Here is a 21,429-nt window from a genome sequence, read left to right on the forward strand (position 1 = left end):
GTATGCTCCCACAGGAGAGAGAGGGGCTATGCTCTTCCTACCCTCACCAAATCTTTTTTTTTTCTCTGTTGTTCAGATTGGATAATTTTCATTGATTTGTCTTTGCATGTAGTGACTTTTTCTTCTGTTATATCCATTCTGCTATTCAGTCCATCTGGGGAACTTTTTATTTTGGTTATTGTATCTTTTTAGTTCAATATTGTATCTGGTTCTTTTTATATCTTCTATTTCTTTGCTGAGACTTTCTATCTTTTCATTCATTTCAAGACTGCTTACCTTTATTTCTTGGAGCATTTCTATAATAGCTACTTAAAAGTGATAATTCCAAAATCTGTTGGCTGCTGCCACTTACCTTGTCTCCTGTGAGTTGACATTTCCCTGGTACTTTGTATGATGAGTAATTTTGGATTGTACCTTTGATACTCTGATTGTTGTGTAATGAAACTCGGGTTCTTGTTTATATCCTATGGAGAATTTTGATATTTCTGTCTTAGCAGGCAATTGATTTGGTTGGGTTCAGGTCACAAGTTCTGACCCACCTTCTATGGGTTGCAGTTCTAATGACAGTTCGGTTTTCCAAGTCTTTGCAGGCTATTGGGATCTGTGCCCTGTATGTGCCATCCAGTGACCAGTGTGGGACCAGCATGGTGGCCTGTCCCATAGTTCAGTTCTCATAGTCTTTGGCAATCTATTTAGGGCCATGTCTATACATGTACAGGTCAAGGGTGAGCCCAGGGATTCATAAACAACTTGATTTCCTGAACTCTTCTCTCTCCATGATCATCTTATCTTTTCAGTTCCCTGGGGCTTCCCTTTTCAGTCTGGGTGTTTAGCTACCTGATTCTGCTGTCCACTTCCTACAACATGGAGTGGACATTCCCATACATGGACTATGCACTCGGTATGGTAGGGTCAATTAAGTGCCATGTCCACCCCTGGACCAGTAACAGTCAGCAGGGGGGTCTCCTTGAGCTGATGGCTTACACCAGTTAGGACACTCCTAAGGGACTGAGGATGATTGACATTTGACAAAACTGGGCTCTGTGAAGAACAGAGACATGGCCGTTGGGTAGACAACCAGTAGTGTTTAGCCAGTGCTCCTTTCCTCCTTTTCTTCCCTAAACCACTAAATGCCAGCACCACCCTCCCAATCACTCAAGCTTGAAACCTCAGAGTTTTCTTCCCCTCTGTGCTTCTCCTCCCCATCCTCACCCCTGTAAACATCCAGGCAGATGCTCAGCCTAAACATGCCTCCTCATCAAGGCCTCTTTCTTTGATCCTCTCTGTCTAGCCACATTTTAATTTTAATTAAAAAAAAAAAATTGGCCGTACCCCATGGCATGTGGGATTTTAGTTCCCCGACTAGGGATCAAACCCACACCCCCTGCATTGGAAGCACAGGGTCTTAACCACTGGACCACCAGAGAAGTCCCCTAACCATGTTTTAAAGCTCTCCTTTCCTGCTTCAGATTTCCCTTCTCTGTGGTTAGCTTCTAAAAGCAGAGGGGAACTGATCATCAAACTCCCCTGGCCTACAGAAGAAAGTCCTCGGCACTGTGATCAAGGCCTCCCCACATCTGTCCTAACTTCTATGCCTAGGGTCACACGACACCCCTCTACCCACCAACACTCCACCAGCTACATTTGACTAAAAGTCAGTCCTTAAACATACCCTGCATTTTGTGCCTTTTGTTCCAGCTGTGTCCTCCTAAAAGACCCTTCTATGCAATCACAGGATTCAAGGCTCAGCTAAGACACCATGAAGACTGAGACCACACAGAGTTAGCATTCATCTCCCTTTCCCCCGAGGCCTTGTGGACATCTCTACTGAAGCTCTTAATCACGATGCCTTGAATTGCACGGTTGTCTCCTTCACTAGAGCATGAGCTACTTAAGAAGTGAGACCCATTCTCATTCTCTTTTGTAGCCTCTGCAGTTCCTGGCCCAGTACCTCAGACACAGTAGATACTGAAGACATGGTTGTTTCATTAGATTCAGTTAAATGGACTTGACTCTATAGCCTCTGGTATAACATTCTTGGGATCCAAGCAATCTAGAAAAATAACTTTCTCCTTCTAATAGGCTTCTGTGGGTGTTTTATTCAGAAAGGCATTTAATAGAAATTATTCTCTCCCCAGCGTAGGCTGGGTGCTCACCTCTATGCCGCGATATTTCCCTGTAGCTCTCATTTTATATCATTCATCATTTGTCAATTACTTGATTAGTATCTGTTCCCCCACCTCACGCTTTCATATCATTCTTTGAAGGCAGGGACTGATCTTTCTTTTCCTCCACTGTATGTCTGACACCTACCACAGTTTCAGGTTTGCAGAAAGCACCCACAAATATTTATTCTTTGAATGGAGTTGAGTAAATAAGAGCTACTGAGAAGAGGTAAACGGAGGTTTATTGCATTGCAAACTGCAGTGATAAGAAATAAATTCAGACATCTAGAGTCAACTGACCAACAGAAAAAAGAAAACACCATATATAGTCTACGTTTATCAAGACAACCTTTGCCTTTTCCTTCTCCCATTCTCTTTCTCCCTCTTTCTTAACTTCTCCAATTCTTTCATTTTTATTCTCCCTCCTTGTTTGTACATGGGGATGAGGCTGCCAGTTGTCCCCTCATTTCCATTCTCATCTTCTTACACGTGAATAGAGTTTTTAGCTTGTCATAAGGCCACCTAAGTAAAGTTGACATCTCTTAGCCCCCTTTGTGGCTTGGTGTAGCCATCTGACTAAGTTCTGACCAGTGGGAGGTAAATAGAATGAGGTATGCAACTTCGGGACCATACCCCTGAGAGAAAACAGTGTGCTCTCCCCTTCCATCTCTCCCCTTCCCAACAGCTGAAATGCAGATGTGCTGTCTGGAGCCAGAACAGTCACGTTGGCCCACAAAGTAGAAGCTGCATGTTAAGTGTAGTAAGAAGATCAAAGAAGCCGGATCCCTAACTCCATGTAGCCACCAGACCCACCCTGGCTGCTTCTACCCACATTGTTAGGAAAGTGATCTAGAGAAATGTCTATTTTATTAAACTTTGTCTCTAAAATAACACCAATACTTACCTCCTTAATAATATAATGCATGGCCATCTTTATGGCCATTTTTCCCAACAGAAAGAAAAAAAAAAAAAGATAAAGTTACCTTTGAAAAATCCTACTCCCATAGACCAAAACTTTTGGCTATACACCATGTGACAATACTTCTATCATCTGGAACCTACCTCCAGAAGAGAATGATATAGGCTGTCGGTGCACAATACCTCATTTCCAAAGGATAATATGTTACCACTAAGGAATTAATGCAAGCAAAAGACATTTTACAAAAATTTTATGTCTTGCTCTGTGTCTTGAAAAATTATGGATACTTGCTACTTTGGGATATTTCTATTAAAAAATAAAGCTGGGCTTCCCTGGTGGCGCAGTGGTTGAGAATCCGCCTGCCGATGCAGGAGACACGGGTTCGTGCCCTGGTCCGGGAGGATCCCACGTGCCGCGGAGCGGCTGGGCCTGTGAGCCATGGCCGCTGAGCCTGCGCGTCCGCAGCCTGTGCTCCGCAACGGGAGAGGCCACAACAGTGAGAGGCCCGCATACCGCAAAAAAAAAAAAAATAAAAAAAAAAAAATAAAGCTGACCTTTCAGTGTCTAAATGAGAAAGGAAATGTTATAATTGGATGTCTACTGAGAATCACCTTGGTTATAAGAAAGGGGTTAGACTGTACCCATTTGGACTTTGGGGACAAAATAAAAACATTATTGATTATTATTTAATGTTACCTTGAGTAGATAGCAAAAGGGATTCTATTGAAAAAGCCCTTTGAATTATGTTCGTTTCTCAGAGTTCTGAATCTTTCATTCACTTCTCAATAAAAATAATTAACTACTTAATTTATGGTCTGGCAAAGCGAGGGGAATTATTGGCCCAGAATCCCCCTAAAACACCTAGAGTAAGTACTGAAATGTGTGCATTTCATTAATTTAGCCACTGAGAGCTTTGATTACTTATTCATATTTATGCAACTTTTCAAACTTATTGATGACAATAACTTCATATTTTGTATTTTTTTTAAAAAAGTAGTCTTTTAGCATTCTTAGATTTAACCTTATGGTTTCTAATATCCATGAAAAACTTGGGAAGCATATGGTAGGATATTACATAATTGCTGCAGTTTAAAATGGAAATTATATCCTAGAATGATCTATTTGAGTTCACAACGGTCTGGGAACATTCAGGATCTCACCTCTCAGCATTATGACTGTTCTCTCTCTTCAGCAGGAAGCTTGACTGGTTCAATAGACTTTGTTCATCAAGAAATCTGATGAAGGTTTCCTTCTATAGAGTCTAGGGTTTGTGGTTCCTGAAGGACAAAGAGAAGAGACTATTTCCTTTCAAAGCCCTTTTGTTAGGCCTTATTGATAATAGAGCGAATCGAGTGTTAGTTACTGGTCACTCTTCCTTACAAATCATTCCCTTGTTGAAGGGACAGAGCAAATATTACTGGTAGGTGTGCAGTTTGGAAGGAAAACTATCACTCAAGAGATCTCAAATAAGTAAGGCCCTTCACAGTGGCTTCCGAGTGTCCATTGCTCTGTTCAGAAACCTAGCACAGGGTCATGTACACAGCAGGTGCTCAACAAATATCTGCTGAATGAATAAACAAATAGATTCAGTGCATAATGCAAGAAAACATAAGAAATACTTCCTGCCTTCAAAGAGTTTACCAGTCACACATACACATTACTTCAATGAAAAGAAACCAAGTTCCTAAGAAGCAAAGGATTAGTACAGATTTTAAGTACTGTAGCTTTTCTGGAAGGTCATTCTCTAGGGCATAGAATGAAAAAGTTGATAGGGCAAGAACTGGGGCTGTGTGTGGAAGGCTCTAGATGGCTGGCTGAGAGCTTAGAGTCCGCTGTGGGTCACAGGGAGCTACTGTGGTTTGCTCCATTGGAGGAGACACACAGGAGGGGGCAGGAAGACCACTTAGGGGGCAACCGCTATCTGGTCCACGTGACCAGGAAAGAGTCTAAATTAGGGCAGTGGCGGGGCAATGGAGAAGAGGAATGACAGCATCGAGGACAGCGAACATCCCCTGTGGGAGCCAGGAGGTAAAGCTGCAATACCTCTTCCTCGAATTTCAGCTGGTGAGTCAGTCAACCGTGGGCTGCTTGGACACAGGGTGGACTAGAATCAGCTCTAGAGTAGAAAAAATCTTGTTATAAAGCAGCTCTATTAGCTTTGTTTACATTTTTTTCAGAAATACACAAGGTCATTTATTTTTAAAAATACACAAAGTATACAGAAACAATAAAAAGTACCCCAAATCCCACTCCCACCCACCAAGATTACTGCTATTATTTTAGTGAATACCTTTCCTCACATTCTTCTATGCACAGATACATACAAAGTACGAAAGAATCTTATTAAGATGCAATCATTCCACATATGCTGTTCCTGAATCAATTTTCCTTACCCGCTAACATGTTGTAAACATTTTTCCATGTTGATCAATATTGATTTACATATAACAATGTCAGTGTGTTTGCCTATATCACAATGTTCCACTAATGGATATTTAGATTCTCACTCTGTGTGTTACTGTAAATAATCCTGCGATTAACCTTATTATGTATATTATTTTCCAACTGTATCATTATCTCCTTAATTCAAATCTAAGAAGTTGGATTGGCTAGGTCAAAGGTATGTATCATTTTATGTTTTGATACATATTCCCAAACCATATGGGATACAAAACCCTCCAGAAAAGTACACTCATTTATTTATTTACTCAATAACTATTTTTTGAGCACCTACTATGTACCAAACATTGTTCTATATGCTGGGAATACAATAGTGAATAAAATGGACAAAGTCCCTGCCCTCATGGAGCATACATTCTAATGCAGGACAATAAGCAATAAACAAACAATTAAACATATAATATATTGTCAGATAGTGGTAAGTGCTAGGAAAGCAAAATAAAACTGAGTAGGGGGCTGGAGAGTCCTGGCGGCAGGGGGAGGGAAGAGTGTTTTACATAAGATGGCAGGGAAGGGACTATGAAGAAGAGACATGTGATCCGACATGTGAATGACCATGGGTGCAGTGGTGCAGAGAAGGAACAGGAAGGGCAAAACATCTAACATGGGAACATGCCTGGCGTGTTTCATGGCCCAAAAGCCAGTGTCTCTGGAGCAACTCGAACAAGAGGGAGAGTTGTGGGCGAGGCCGGTGGAGAGGTGGCCTGGTCAGACCGGAGAATTAGGGATGAGCCCTTGTAGAGGTGTTCTAACTCATTATGATATTGGCCGAAGGAATCTGAGATTCTAGTCTGAGACTTTTAAAAGGAGAAGGAGGAAGATGGAACTGGGTCTGCTTTAGTTGTGTCTTTTACCACTTCTCAGTCTTCTATTCATTAGACACTGCTTAGTGGACGTCTGCACTCCTTCTCCCTCACCACTGCCTACCCAACCCCTCTTTCCCACTTATAAACAGCATCTTTCCCACTTATAAACAGTTCCGGCAAGGAGGGAACACAGGTAGGACTTCATACTTGGGAGGTGATTTAAGCTTCCCTTATGTTTATTAGGCAGGTCTTACTTCACAATACCTCCCAACTTCAATCAGATTTGAAAACTCCTTTTGCCAGCCTCTTAACTACGCTGAGAGATTCTCTGCTCCCCTGATTGGAGACCCTCTGTCACCCTAACAACAACTCAGGCAGCCTCGTAGGCTTATCATGGCTGACTTATACTAACGTTCCCAAGCCCTCCTAACACAGAATTTATAACATGGAGGGTGGTCTATAAATATTTGCTGGATAAACAAAAGAATGTATTCACAATTTTTCTCTGAAGGCGTCTTTACTTTGTAGGAGCTCTATTCTACTACTTTGATTAGCGTCAGTTTCAGAGGATACATTCTGACCATGTTCTCCATGTTTTGACGCACTTTGATTACAGCTCCCTGAGCCCTGCCTTTGGGTGTCTCCTTACCATCTGCTGGGAAGGTCCAGGGGATTTAAATGTTCCCAAGGAGAGCACTTATAGACAACGCTTAGGGCAAGCCTCGAGTAAACGCAGGGCTTCACTCTGCTCCAAGATATCTGCCTGCGATGATGATTTTTTCTACAGTGATATTCTAGAAATTGCACAGCAAAAAAAGGACTAAGTTAGAGCAAAACAAATTTTTTTAAATTAAAAGCAAAAGGTGATTTGCTGACAATGGAAATTGCAATGTTGGTTAATTTATTGTCCTTCAGTTTAAACAAAATTAATAATAGCGTTTTCTTCTGGTTATAAAAGTACTTCGTACTCATTCTAGACAAAAATTTTAAATATCAAAAAGCATAAAGGAGGAAATAAAAATTACTCATTATCCACAGATAAGCATTGTTGACATTTTGCTGGATTTCCTTCCATTTTAAACATCATTATGATCATACTATACGTCTATGGTTTTATATCTCTCTTTTTCACCTGACAACAAATTCTGAACATTTTCCCCAAAATACGTTTTTTAATATTATTACTAAAAGACGCACAATGTTCCAACTATGCCTTTGTCATAATTTATATTATGTGCCTATTATAATTAGTAGAGACCATTAGTTTTCAACCTATATTATAAACTCTTATAAATAATGTTGCAGTGAACATTCTTGTACATAATCATTGTCTAAATCTCTGAACAATGCCCTATACTAGACCCTCAGAAGTGTAATTATTTGGTCAAAATATATGGTATTTTTAAAAGGCTTTTGATAAGTATTTCAAAACTGCTTTCCAAAAAGTTTATATTAACTTACAGTCCCCTCCCACTACTCTCAACCAACCCCCTCAAGCCACTGTATTTTAAGAGGGTAGCAAAGATATGTTGGGTTCCAATCCCAGCTCTACTGTCTTAGGAAAGTTATTTAACCTCACTAAAGCTCAGTTTCCCTGTAAATCAAGGATAGTAACAGTATCTAGCTCATAGGTTTGTTGTGAGGATTAAATTAAATAATATAAAATTGCCTAGTACGGTCCCTAGAATATATCATGTAGTCAATGTTAGCAACTATTACCAGTAACTATTACCAGTAACCAGTAAAATCACCCTTCCCCAGATCATTCCAGAGTAATATTTGGGTACAAAATCCCCTAAACACAGTCATAAAAAGTACCAAGTTTCCCTGTTTAACAAGACTGTTTAAGTAGCTGAAGTCACTCAATTATTGTACCCATACACAAAGCCTCAGCATTCTAAAAATACTAGCCTATTTGGTTTCCACCTGGAAGCAAAGAGGGTCTTCTGAAAGGTGTTTTCTGCCCTTTATACATTATTTTAACAATGGTATGTTTTTCTTTATTATTTCAAGAGAAACATTTATTTAAGGGCCAATGGCTCAATTTTGGATTTATTTTTCCCGCAAGAGAAGGAATCAACATAAACAGGCTTGTAATTCATCATCATAAACAGATTTCATAAGCATCAATCTACTACATTTTGGCCAGAGCCTCTCAAAAGAGATCAATGTTTTTTTAAAAAAGTCCCTGAGCAACTTAACAAAGAAAAAGTTATTCCAATTAATGTGACAGGTCTGCTGGAATTTTGCTTAGAATTCAGTGAGTTTTTTGTTTGCCTATACCCAGAATTTTTGGTTGAGATGATCCCAAGATAAATAAAATCACTTGTAGAAAGTTGTTTATTAGATAGATGCCCTAAAATTGTTGCATGAAATTGGTTTAGCTATATTTAAATCCAAAATAGATCAATTTCACGTGCTTTATGAGAATATATTTGCTTAACCTTTTTACAGAGCTAAATATTTACTGGATGTGGGAACATTAGTTCTCAGCTTCTGGAGAAACCACTCAACACTGTTCTGTGTCCATTGTCTAAAAGGATATTACTACCAGTGGAAAAAATATACAGAATGTGCTCTAAGGTCTTTGGAGTTCCTTGACATTGGGTAAACTTATGCCACTGGTTAGTAGAGAAACACTGGGGCATTTCATGCTGTGAAAACAACAGAGGAAATGAAATCGTAGGATATCAGAAAAGGTCCTAGCTGCTCTCACCTGGAGTTTCTTCTCTGGAAATCTACTAAACAAAAAGCTTTGGTCTGACACCAAAGATAGCATTTGAGAACAGAAAACTGATTCAACTCTTCCCTTTCTGAAGTACAAATATGCCCAATGCTTTCCTGTCCTATTTTCCTTCTCCCTACTCTGAGATCAGTGTTATCAGACCCTGTAAATTTCCCATGCAGTGGGTCCCAAATAAACAGAGGTATACAATAACAAACAGATGGGTTTAGACATCTTCCTGTTCAACTGCTTTGGCCAGAAAAGATGGGTAATTCCTCCTGTGAGATAGAATAGAGAAAAATTCTAACTTAGAGATTTCCAGAACCTGAATGAGAAAAAGTACCCTTTCCTCCCTGCTGCAGTCAGTATCCTTTAGCTTGACAAGCAAAGCACAGGATAGATTTTGCCCTTAACTATCTCTTTGGGCTGCACAATTGTACTGAGAATCCCTAAATTTCATTTTCATAAATGCAATGTGTGTTGCTGAATTCTTAACGGTAACACAAGAAAAGCAACAGGACAAACGATAAAATATAACTTCAGGCCTCAGCTTTACACTGGAAATCAAAATGTTTTATTGTGAATCTGCATGTGCCCAGCTCTGTGAAAGGCCTGCAGGGGATACAAATGGAAAAGAAAAATCCAGTGAGTTCCTGAAGGATGCTATGGTATAAAGGTCTCTCTGTATATTTGTTATTGCTTGTTATAGATCTGGGGGAAGGGAGAGAGAAGAGTATCATACTACATTCTCAATAATAAGACCTTGTTTAATGTCCTATGCTTGTGTTAAGAGTGACTTCAAGAATCAGGCCACATGGATTCAAATCCAGCACTGTTACTTGCTAGCTATATGACTTTCAGTGACTGACTGAGATGCACTGTTCCTCAGTTTCCTCATCTATAAAAATGGGGATGATAATAGTAATGACTTCTGTTATAGGTCATTACTATTATTCTATGTCCGTCACAGTTCTTCTAGTACCAAGGACAGTATATTATTTTTAAAAAGGAGAACACCATCAGTTGTCATAATCACTCTGAATTTAAACTTCAACTTTGGAACTCTGAGCAGACCCTGTATTTAAAATGGTTATTTGGTTTCTATTTCTAGTCATGGCAGGCAGCTAGTAGCAAGAAAATCCTCCCAAGAGAACACCTAGAAGAGTTAAATTTAAGAAAAATTTTAATGTCTGAAAACATTGAAGAGCCACCAAGGCAGCCAGGGCTTGAACAGTCAAGATCCTTGAAAGAAGGCAAACTCACTGAGATAAGCCTGACATTCTACAATCCCCACTGAGTCATCTGCTGACTCATATTTACAATGGATAGAGGGCAGAGAAGCTGAGCAGAAAGTGATTATTAAAAAGCAGAAAAGGTGAGCAGAAGTTTTGGCGGATTCACTGGAGAGACAAATATGGGAGCTCAGGGCCACCAAAGGAACCAGGACTTGAGATGCCAAGATTTTGGAGGGAAAGAAAGTGCAGAGAACTTATTTAAATAGAATTATCTGCTTTGGGACTTCCCTGGTGGCACAGTGGTTTAGAATCTGCCTGGCAATGCAGGGGACACAGGTTTGAGCCCTGGTCCGGGAGGATCCCACATGCCGCGGAGCAACTAAGCCCGTGCGCCACAACTACTGAGCCTGCGCTCTAGAGCCCACGAGCCACAACTACTGAGCCCACGTGCCTAGAGCCCGTGCTCCGCAACAAGAGAAGCCACAGCAATGAGAAGCCCGTGCACCGCAACGAAGAGTAGCCCCTGCTCGCCACAACTAGAGAAAGCCTGTGCACAGCAAAGAAGACCCAATGCAGCCCAAAATAAATAAATAAATTTTTAAAAAACATTAAAAAATAATAAGTAAATAGAATTATCTGTTTTTTCCTCTACATATTTGCCAGTTAGTAAGCAGAACAGGTTAAGAGTTAGAGAGGCAGACAAAAAGTGGAAGTTAAGAGACTGAGAAACTAAACAGAGCTAATGACAGTACCACAGGGCTGGATAAATAAACATTAGCATTCAGAGCCTACCAAAGCAGAGTGGCCATGGTAAACACCTTCTGCTTTCAGTTGGAACTGATGGGACTACATCCCAGAAATAAGGGTAAATAGATATAGACCAACCTTTGTAAAGGCTTAAAACCCAGCCTCAAGTAAGCTTATTCCCTGATTGGCTTAAGGTATTCTGCTTTTAATCCGTCTGCCAGAGTTAACATCATTGAGAGTCTTTACAATTTTTCATATGCAATGTCTGGCATTCAATCAAAAATTACCAGGCATACAAAGAGACAGGGACAAGAGAAAGAAGACACAATAGAAACAGACACAGAGATGATCCAGATACTGAAATTAGCAGACACAGAATGTAGAATAACTGTGATTGACATGTTCAAGAAAATAGATGACAAGATGGAGAATTTCATCAGAGAACTGAAACCTATGTATTACAAAAAAGCCAAATATAAATTCTAAAACTGAAAAATTCAATAAATGAGTTCAAAAACAGTTTAGACAGATGAAGAATGCATTCGCAACCTGGAAGATTAGTTGGCAGAAAATATCCAGATGGAAGCATCCAAACCAAAAAAGAAGAAAAAAAGGTGGAAAATCACATATAAAAGCATGTAAGACATTGTGAAAAGGTCGAACATATATGTAATTGGAGTTCCAGAAGGGTTCCAGAGCGAAATTGAGTTGAGAGCAACAGAAGCAATACTTGGAAAGGTAATGCCTAAGAATTTTTCAAAACTGATTTAAAGGGATCAAGGTATAGATTCAAGAAGTACTACAAACCTCAAGCAGGATAAATACAAACACACACACACACACACACACACACACACACACACACACAGAGACACCTAGGAATGTTCACAACCAAGTTTCTGGGAAAACAAAACAAAACAAAAAAGAAAATCCTAAAAGCAGCCAGACTATCTTCCCAAATTACCTTCAAAGAAGCAACAATTAAATAGCAACTTAGAAACAGAGGCAGCCAGAAGACACTGAAATAACATCTTCAAAATGCTGAAAGAAAACAACTGCCAAACAACAATGTATTGCAAATATTAAGCCAAAATAAAGACATTTAGGACAAGCGAAAGTTGAGAGAATTTGTTGCCAGCAGACCTGTGCTTTTTATTTTTAAAAAAGTCTAAAAGGAGCTCTTCTGGCAGAAGGAACATTATCTCTGAGAGAAGACCATACAAATGTGGAGGAATGAAAAATGCTAGAAACTAAACAAATAAATAATGACTATATAAAACTATAAAAAAAGGCTGTTTGGGGACTTTGAAAAGCCAGAAGTAACCAGCCTACTTTTCAGGTCTTGTATGTTGAGAAAGGTTCATTGTTTTTTAAGAAGCAAAAAAGGATCATCTTAATTAGGAATAGTCCATTTCCTTCCACATTAGGAGCCTTACTGGGTCAGGATGCTAACCCCAACCCTTCTACTCACTGAAGAATAAGGCATGCGATGGGCCCTTGAGGGATTATTTAAAGCCTCATTAGTCACTGTTTAGAAACCAATGTCACAAAAGGAAATAGCAACATGCTAAGGGCAATGCTGCTGTGTTACAGGGCTCCACCCATTGTCTCACTGTGTGTACATTATCCCAATAAGTTGCCCCAACAACCCCACCAGGTAGGTGTTTTTCTCCCTATTTTATAGAAGTTCAGAAAAGTTAATGAAAGTGCCCTAAATTGCACAGTTAGAAAGTGACGGGGGCTGGATTTTAACCCAGTACTGCAAACAAAGCCCATGGTCTTTCCACTCTACCAGGCCAGAGGCTAGAAAGGCTCCAGCCAGTAAACTAATGTGAGTGCACATAATAGTTAAAAGAGAAGATCTAAATGTGCGTAGCACACATGTAGAATATTATTCAAAATAAGAGTGAGAAGATGGAAGGCTGGCTGGCTGGCTGGCTGGCTGGATGGATGGATGGATGGAGTCAGACACAAAAGCCCCTGCCTCAGCAGTAGATGGTTAATCCACTGACAGATTCAATGTTTATATTATAAATCAAGCAAATATGCTGAAACTTTAGAGGAAATTCTCTATTCAAAAGCTGCAGCAACATGGATGAACCTAGGGATTATCATGCTAAGTGAAGTAAGTCAGACAGAGAAAGACAAATATCATTTGATATCACTGATATGTGGAATCTAAAAAAAAAAAAATGAAACAAATGAACTTATGTACAAAACAGAAATAGACTCACAGACATAGAAAACAAACTTATGGTTACCAAAGGGGAAAGGGGGGGAGGAATCAATTAGGAGTTTGGGATTAAAATATACATACTACTATATATAAAATAGATAACCAGGGACTTCCCTGGTGGTGCAGTGGTTAATAATCCTCCTGCCAATTCAGGGGACACGGGTTCGATCCCTGGTCTGGGAAGATTCCACATGTCGCAGAGCAACTAAGCCTGTGCACCACAACTACTGAGCCTGCGCTCTAGAGCCCTCGAGCCGCACCTATTGAAGCCCGCGCGCTTAGAGCCTGTGCTCCGCAACAAGTCACCGCAATGAGAAGTATGCGTACCGCAAAGAAGAGCAGCCCCCGCTTGCCGCAACTAGAGAAAGCCCGCACGCAGCAACGAAGACCCAACGCAGCCAAAAGTAAATAAATTAATTCATTAAAAAAAATAGATAACCAACAGGACCTACCGTATAGTACAGGGAACTATATCCAGTATCTTATAATGACATATACTGGAAAAGAAACTAAAAAAGAATATATATATATGTCTCTGAATCACCTTGCTGTACACCTGAAACTAACACAACATTGTAAATCAACTATTTTTCAATAAATTTTTTTTTTTAAAGCTGTCAGAATGCGCCCAGCAGCTCTCTTAGCAGTTCACTTCACCTGCCATTAGGTGATCATTCAGAATACAAATAAAATAAAGCAAAAAGTAAATAAATAAAGCTGCAATATATTTGCATGTTAAATAATTCAAACAGTACAGAGGATATTAAATAAAAAGCAGGTTTTCCCCCTACTTCAAAGATTCAATCTCCTTCTCCAGAGGAAATGGTCATTGATTTTCTATGCTCTTAGGAGTGCAGATCTATGTTGATACTGTACCTATATCTATGTATATGTATGTATATATATACTTTTTTCCTTGCACAAATGGAAGCATATTACACACTGGTGTGAACCTTGATTTTTCACATGACTTTTCACATAATGAAGATTGTTCCTAACACACGTATAAATCTAATTCAATCTTTTTAATAGCTACATTGAAAAATTCATTGAAAAGATGAATTAGGCTTTATTGAAACAATTCTCTATTAATGGACATTTAGAATGTTTCGAGCCTTTTGATATTAAAAATAATACTTTGGGGCTTCCCTGGTGGCGCAGTGGTTGAGAGTCCGCCTGCCGATGCAGGGGACACGGGTTCGTGCCCCGGTCCGGGAAGATCCCACATGCCGCGGAGCGGCTGGGCCGGTGAGCCATGGCCGCTGAGCCTGCGCGTCCAGAGCCTGTGCTCCGCAACGGGAGAGGCCACAACAGTGAGAGGCCCGCGTACCGCAAAATAATAATAATAATAATACTTTTAATGGAAATCAGTCTTCTCCCGTTGCGGAGCACAGGCTCCGGACGCGCAGGCCCAGCGGCCACAGCTCACGGGTCCAGCCGCTCTAGGGCATGTGGGATCTTCCCGGACCGGGGCACGAACCCGTGTCCCCTGCATCGGCAGGCGGACTCTCAACCACTGCGCCACCAGGGAAGCCCGGAAATCAGTCTTTATGTATACGTGCAAATAGTTTACAGGATAAATACTTGGAAGTGGAATTGCTGAGCAAAAGTATACATATATTTTTTATTTTAATAGCTACTGCCAACTAACCCTCCAAGTATATTGCACTGGATTATACTCCCTCCAACAGAATATTGAACCTATTTCCACATACCCATAAGTCATCAAACTTTCTAGTTTTGCAAATTATAGGTTAAAAATCATATCTAGTAATTTTAATTTGCATTTCTTTAATTTTGAGTGCAGCCGAGTATTTGTCATATGTTTCTAAATAATTTGTATTTTCCTTTCTTTAAACTGTCTATTCATAACCTTTGCCCATTTTTTATTGGATTGTTGGCTTTTTTCTTTTTAATATTCATATTCATATACTAAGGAGATCAGCCCTTGATCTGTCATATGCCGTTGCAAATTTTTTTTTGAGGTTATCATTTGTCTTTAAATGTTATCTATGGTATCTTTTTCTTGTAGAAATGTTTGTTGTTTATATAGTCAAATTCATCATCTTTTCAAAGTCTAAGCATCAGGTGATATCATCATGCATGACGCTGAAATGCCCTGGAGCTGTATAATTTTTGTTTGTTTGTTTAAATGTCTCAAGATGCAGAAAAGTTTGCAACAATATTCCTAAAAATCTTTATTCCGGAGCATCAGTAAGCAATAACAACACCTTTCCTGGAATATTTTCTTGAAGACCACTGTTACTACTTTTGAGGTTCTTCAAGACAGCATGATAACATATGGATGTTGCCTGTAGAAACAATGCTATGAATATTTAGGATTCCCCTTCCCCCCCTCATTGGGAAGATGCCACTTAACATTTAAAAGAGTGCAAAGAGGCAGTTGTGGAAGAAACTGGTGAGTGTGTGCCTTAATCCAAAAATAATAACTGCACCTCTCCTTGTATAGTGATATCTCATAGCGATGACACTCTACCACTGTACAAAAGTCTTACCTGGTCATTATATAATCTGATTCATATGACAAAGCTAGACAATCAGGGATTACCATCTCCATTTTGCAGATATGAAAATTAGGAAAGGCAGTGGCTTGTCTAAGCTTACATGGTTACCAAGTCGCAGAAGGGGGCTAGAACCTAAGTCTTTTGATCATAGAGGCAAAGCTACTTTAGACTCTACCGTAGCCTCTCTGGCTCAGCTCACTACTTTTCTCCCTGCTGCTGAAACACCTCACCACCAAAGAAGAAATTGCTCCATGGAACCAGCCTCATCAGCATGTCATGTTTGAGGTTGGTATATGCAGCAAGGAACATAAGGCTCTGCCTCTTAGCTAACAGGTCACCTTTTAAGAGCAGAGTTGTACTGGACCCCACACTGTCAGATGGCATGAGAACACCAGCTGATTTATGCTCAAATTCAATAGCCCCTATAGAATAGAACTGCAGGAAATCTGACAGCAGAGTCCTTGCTATATTATGAAGGATGCTAGTGTTTACAATACCTACCTACAGATTCACATTTACAGTTTCAACTGATCACAAGTCTCTTTGGAATCTCACTTCTTCCAAGAATGGGCTGCCACTCTAAATTATGGCACCAAAGATACAGTCCCAAGTCTATTGTTCAGAGCCTATGACTATGAACATGTCTACTTATGGAGAAGAATAATGATGAAGGCAGGTAGCCTGAGCTACTACTGATATTTGGTACTATTGCAGGTATCCAGCACTACTGATAATTTGGATGGTATAACTTCTTTTAGTTTGGGGAAGCAAGGAAACATCCTGTGTACTGTAGGATGTTTAGCAACATGTTGCATCAATTCTCTACCCACTAGATGCCAGTAGCAACCTCCTTCCCCCATTATGATAACCAAAAATTTCTCCAGATATTGCCAGATGTCCCCTGGGGAACAAGATCTCCTCCAGTTGAGAAACTCTGATACAGAGCCTTAATACATTCTGCCAAATTCCTGAAAAGATCTTTGATTCCCAGCGATGGATCTATTAGGTGAGATCTCAGATTGGCCCACTGCTCAAACTGAAAGGGAAATGAATGACTAATAGAAAAACTATCTGAATAGACTAAACTACAATTAAAGTTTGAAAACAACTATCGAGTTATCTGCTTAGAAAGGGTGTCTTTACTTATCAACATTTGGGGCAGAATAAGGACTTCAGATGAAGAGGATTAAGTTGATCATATTCTTCAATTCATGACATCACAGGTCCCCTCTTTTGTATGTGTGTATACTTATATTTATATATTTTATTTATCTCCATCCCTTATTCTCATTCCCATCACTCCTCAATGGGATGTATCCTAATATGTTTAACATGTATCTTTTTGTTTGCAGGTGTCCTTGTATAATGTGTAGAATTTTGAATACATTCTTCTCATTAAAGTATATGGAAGTCCACAATCACTTACAACTCTGAAACCTCCCAGCTTTGGACACCAAAGGTTTTTTTTTCTTAAGCTCACTTAGCAGCAAAATATGGCTCATGGGATGTGAGGTTATTTGTAGCCTTTATCCACTTAATGTAACCATTCCTACATTTTGCTGCAGAAATATTGTGTTCAATCATGAGATGTTACCTTTTCACTTTCTAAAATCCAAATTATTTTTTATTCCCAAACAAATCTGACTCCAAGGGGTTTAATTTTCTACCTCTAGTGTTATATACAGACCTTACTCTGTTTTTATCTTTATGTTTTTACCCAGTATTATGTTTTAAAGATCTACCCATGTTGATGCATGTACATATAGTCCATTATTTCTAACTGCTGCAGAGTACTCCATGAAGTGGATCCCTCACATTTCACCTACTCATTTACCCACTGGTGGGCAACTAGATTGCCTTCAACTCCCACCACTACGAACAGTGACTTAAAGAACATCTTCATATACAGGCTTTATGGACCTGTATAAGAATCTCTTTGGGATGTACATGCCAAGATAGAATGCTGGGTCATCAGGTATGCATATAATTAATCTGACCAAAGCTAGACGCCAGAATGCCCTCTAGTATAGCTGCATCAGTCTACTTGCAATATATAAAAGATCCTAGAATCCTACATTTCACCAACATTTGTCAGTATCCAATGTACTCATTTTTGCCAGTCTAAAAAGTATGAAGTGATATCTTATTCTTATTTTCTTTGGCATTTTTCAGATTATAATATATCTGAGCATCCCATGATGCTGGTTAGCCTTTGGGGTTTCCTCTTTGTATATTGCCTGTTTATAAGTTCTGCCCCTTTTCATTGGGGTTTCTTTTTCTTGCTGACTTGTAGGAGTTCCTTGTATACTCTCCTATTGGTTTTAGACATTGCAAAATATCTTCTCCCAGTCTGTCAGCTATCTGTTAACTTTGTCGATGGTTAACAGGAAATCATACTACAGAAATTCTTAATTTTTATATGATCAAATTTACGAGTATTTCACTTATGGCTTGGGGCCTTGATGTTTTTAAGAAGTCCTTCCCACTCTTGAGTGACAATGATAGTCTCCTACATTATCTTCTACTATTGTAATAACTTTACTTTTCACATTTAGTCTTTAACCTACTTCCAAGTGGCTTCATTTCTGTATATTGTTTTAGGGTTGGAGTCCAGTTTTATTTTTCACCTTACAGTGAGAATTTTCTAGTAAACAATCCATGCTTCCCTGATTGTTCTGGGTGCTATTGTATCTTTATACTAAATATGCATATATATGAGTCTGTCTGTAATTTTCTATTTTGTTTCAAAGGTCCATTTGGCTGTCCTTTTGCCAAACATTATTTTTATTATTATTGCTCTGAACTATGTCTTTATATCTGGTAGGGCTACTCCCCCATCTTTATTATTCCTTTGCAAGCTTAACTTAGATATTCATGGGCTTTTATTCTCATATATTTTAGAGTAGGCTTATTATTAAGTACTTCAGAAAAGTTATTTGTAATTTGTATTGCGATTGCATTGAATATGTGAAATAACTAGAAGAGACTTGAGCTATTCACAAGATCTTCCACCCAAGGGTATGTATTTCACATTTAAATTAAATCACTCTATGTTCTTGATTAAATTTTCTCCAAAGACTATTTTATGCCTCTACTAACCATGTAATAATCACAACAAGCCTATGGTACTTTTATTATCATCATTTTCCAGATGAGGAAACTGAGCCCAGAGACATAAGTAACTTGCCCAAGAACACACAGCAAGTAACTAACAGAACCTGGATTCAAATAGTTTAGAGTCCATATTCTTAACCACTGTACTGCCTCTCCACCTACAGGCAGTTGCTTTATAGTTTGGCTTGCTACTGTGAATGGTATTTTCTTTTTATTACTGTCTATTTATTATCTGGTGTATTATTTTTATTATATTTTCTAATTGGTTGTTGCAGATGTAGAGAAATTTGGTTGATTTTTGAAAGTTGGTATTTGTATCCAGTGAAGGTGCTGAATTCTCTTATTAGTTCTAGTATTTGATCTGTTGTTTCTGTTGCTAATAGTGACAGTTTTGTCTTTTATGTTCCAATTTTTAAATCTCTAATTTCTTTTTCTTTCCTTATAACATTGGCCAAAACTGCCAGTACAATGCTAGATATCATGTAGTAGCAGTCATGGGCAAAGACTGTCTCTTCTAGAAAAGTAATGTTATCCCAGAAGAAGGCTGTTGTTCTATCTTGGCTAAATGATGTGCAGCACATCAGAGAACTTTCACAAAAGTATAGGCTAGAAACTGTTTCTGGTGGACAAGAATCCATTCTGAGGAGAAGCCCTATGTTCATTTATGCTGCAGAAATTACTTTTCCATAGGACATGGCCCTTCCAAGGGAGAAATAGCTCAGTTGTGATAAACTTGACTTCATCTGACTTAAGTACATTTAACTCCATCCTAAACCCCTATGGCCACAACACAGCTCAGCACCTGTCATTTGCTTCACACAATCTGCTAGATGCAATTGTTTCTAACAATGCATTGCCCTCTATTCCCAAGGGGTAATTCACAGACTGCAGCATTGGAAGGAGCTTTGAAGATTAACTATTGCTCCCATTTTACAGAGATCTACAAGTCCCTATGGTGGGTACCTCATCACCCTTGAGCAGATGATCTGCTAGGGGGACTGATGCCAACAACAGAGAGAGTTTGAATCAGACAAGGGGTTAACACAGCTTTCTCCTTTCTCCTAGTTGGCTTCATCACTCCATCTTCAGTAAAGGTTGGTCCTGCCGAGTGTTCATGGTAACATCTCAAGGCTTTCCTCATCCTTCCCTACTTCAACAGGGATCCAGAGGAAGCGCCCTCTCTTCTCTCCTGTATTCCAAAAGGCTTATCCCTGTCCAAGTTTTATGCAAGTTTAGTGGGCACTGGCAGCTCCATTGTGAAGTCCTGGGGCTTTAGTGCAGTCAGATCCATCAGAGATGCTGAGTGAGTGACCAAACACACCCCTCCCATTCACACATACCCAGGGTGACTAATGCTCGTGGTAGAAATGAGTGAACTGAAAAGTCCCACAGGAACCTCAAACCCAACACATCCAAAGTGGAACTTCTCAGTGTCTCCTCCAAACTCATTCCCTTCTTACAGTAACCCCTGTGCAGGAACTGGAACAACCTCCATTCAGCCATTCTCAGCACCTTCCTATCCCTCTTACCTGAGGAGTTACCAAGTCTTGGTCCCTCCTCACCCTAAGGATCCCTCTTGCCCACCCTCCATTTTGAATAGGGCCTTGGCCACACTCTCCCACTCCTGACCCCTGGGATCCATCCTCCACACTACTGCTGAAAGATTTTCCCATCATGCAAATCCAACCATGTCTCCTGCCTAAAACCTTAGAAGGTTCCCCACCACCCTCAGCAGAATGTACACTCCTTAGCATGGCATCTACTACCCTCACCGCACAGCCCCATCACCCTCACCAACCTCACACCCTGTATATAGGACCCCTAGATCGCCACCTCTCTCTACCTTCCCTGACTGTGCTTCTGATCTCTGTTCCCTCCACCTAGAACCTGCATCCCATCCCACTGGAAGCGGTCTAATGCCTAGTCACCCTTCAACATTCAGGTCGCAGCCCCCTACTTCTGGGAGCTTTTGCTGCCTCCTTACCCCCGTTGCTCCTGCTGACGTGCCCTCTCTCTGGCCTCTCCTGCCAAGACCCTGTATATACATCCCACTAAATTTGTAACGATTCTCTCCTGGACACTGTAAAAAAACTGTATTCTCTAGAAGAGTAGTTACAGCATAGCCAGTCTGGTTTCATCCCTTTCCGTGTTTAAGAGGGTACCCAGGAACAAAACACATTGAGTCAGATCTGGTGTGGGAGCGCCCCCAAAGTGACCTGTTCACTGCTGGGTGCCCCGCACTTGGCACAAGGTCGGCCTAGCACACCGTGGACTATCTGAATAAAGGAATGATAAATGAATGATTTGCTCACCCCTGTCCAGAACCAGGCCAGAGGTCAGGGCTCATCCTGGATATAGATGGAGAGCCGGTGGCCCTACTCGGCGCTCCGTCGGGAGGGGGCGCTGCAGGGAGGCGGGGCCAGGGGTGGGTACCTGGGGGCGGGGGCCGTCCGAGGGTGGCGGGACAGGGGTCGGGCTTGCCCGGGGACCCCGCGCC

The 21,429-nt window shown here is 40.2% G+C and overlaps 1 long non-coding RNA gene across 1 annotated transcript in view; it reads right to left on the reverse strand.

Moving 5' to 3' along the window:
- Positions 1–21,429, reverse strand: part of LOC131757490 (uncharacterized) — a 34,912-nt gene that overhangs the window by 13,091 nt on the left and 392 nt on the right. The window contains exons 2-4 of the long non-coding RNA XR_010840918.1: positions 7,000–7,144; positions 5,128–5,200; positions 4,245–4,361 (exon numbers count right to left, since the gene is read on the reverse strand). This is a non-coding gene — a long non-coding RNA (uncharacterized lncRNA). The remainder of the gene's footprint in view (positions 1–4,244; positions 4,362–5,127; positions 5,201–6,999; positions 7,145–21,429) is intronic.

The sequence above is a fragment of the Kogia breviceps genome, chromosome 5 (assembly GCF_026419965.1).
Source record: "Kogia breviceps isolate mKogBre1 chromosome 5, mKogBre1 haplotype 1, whole genome shotgun sequence".
NCBI lineage: Eukaryota > Metazoa > Chordata > Mammalia > Artiodactyla > Physeteridae > Kogia > Kogia breviceps.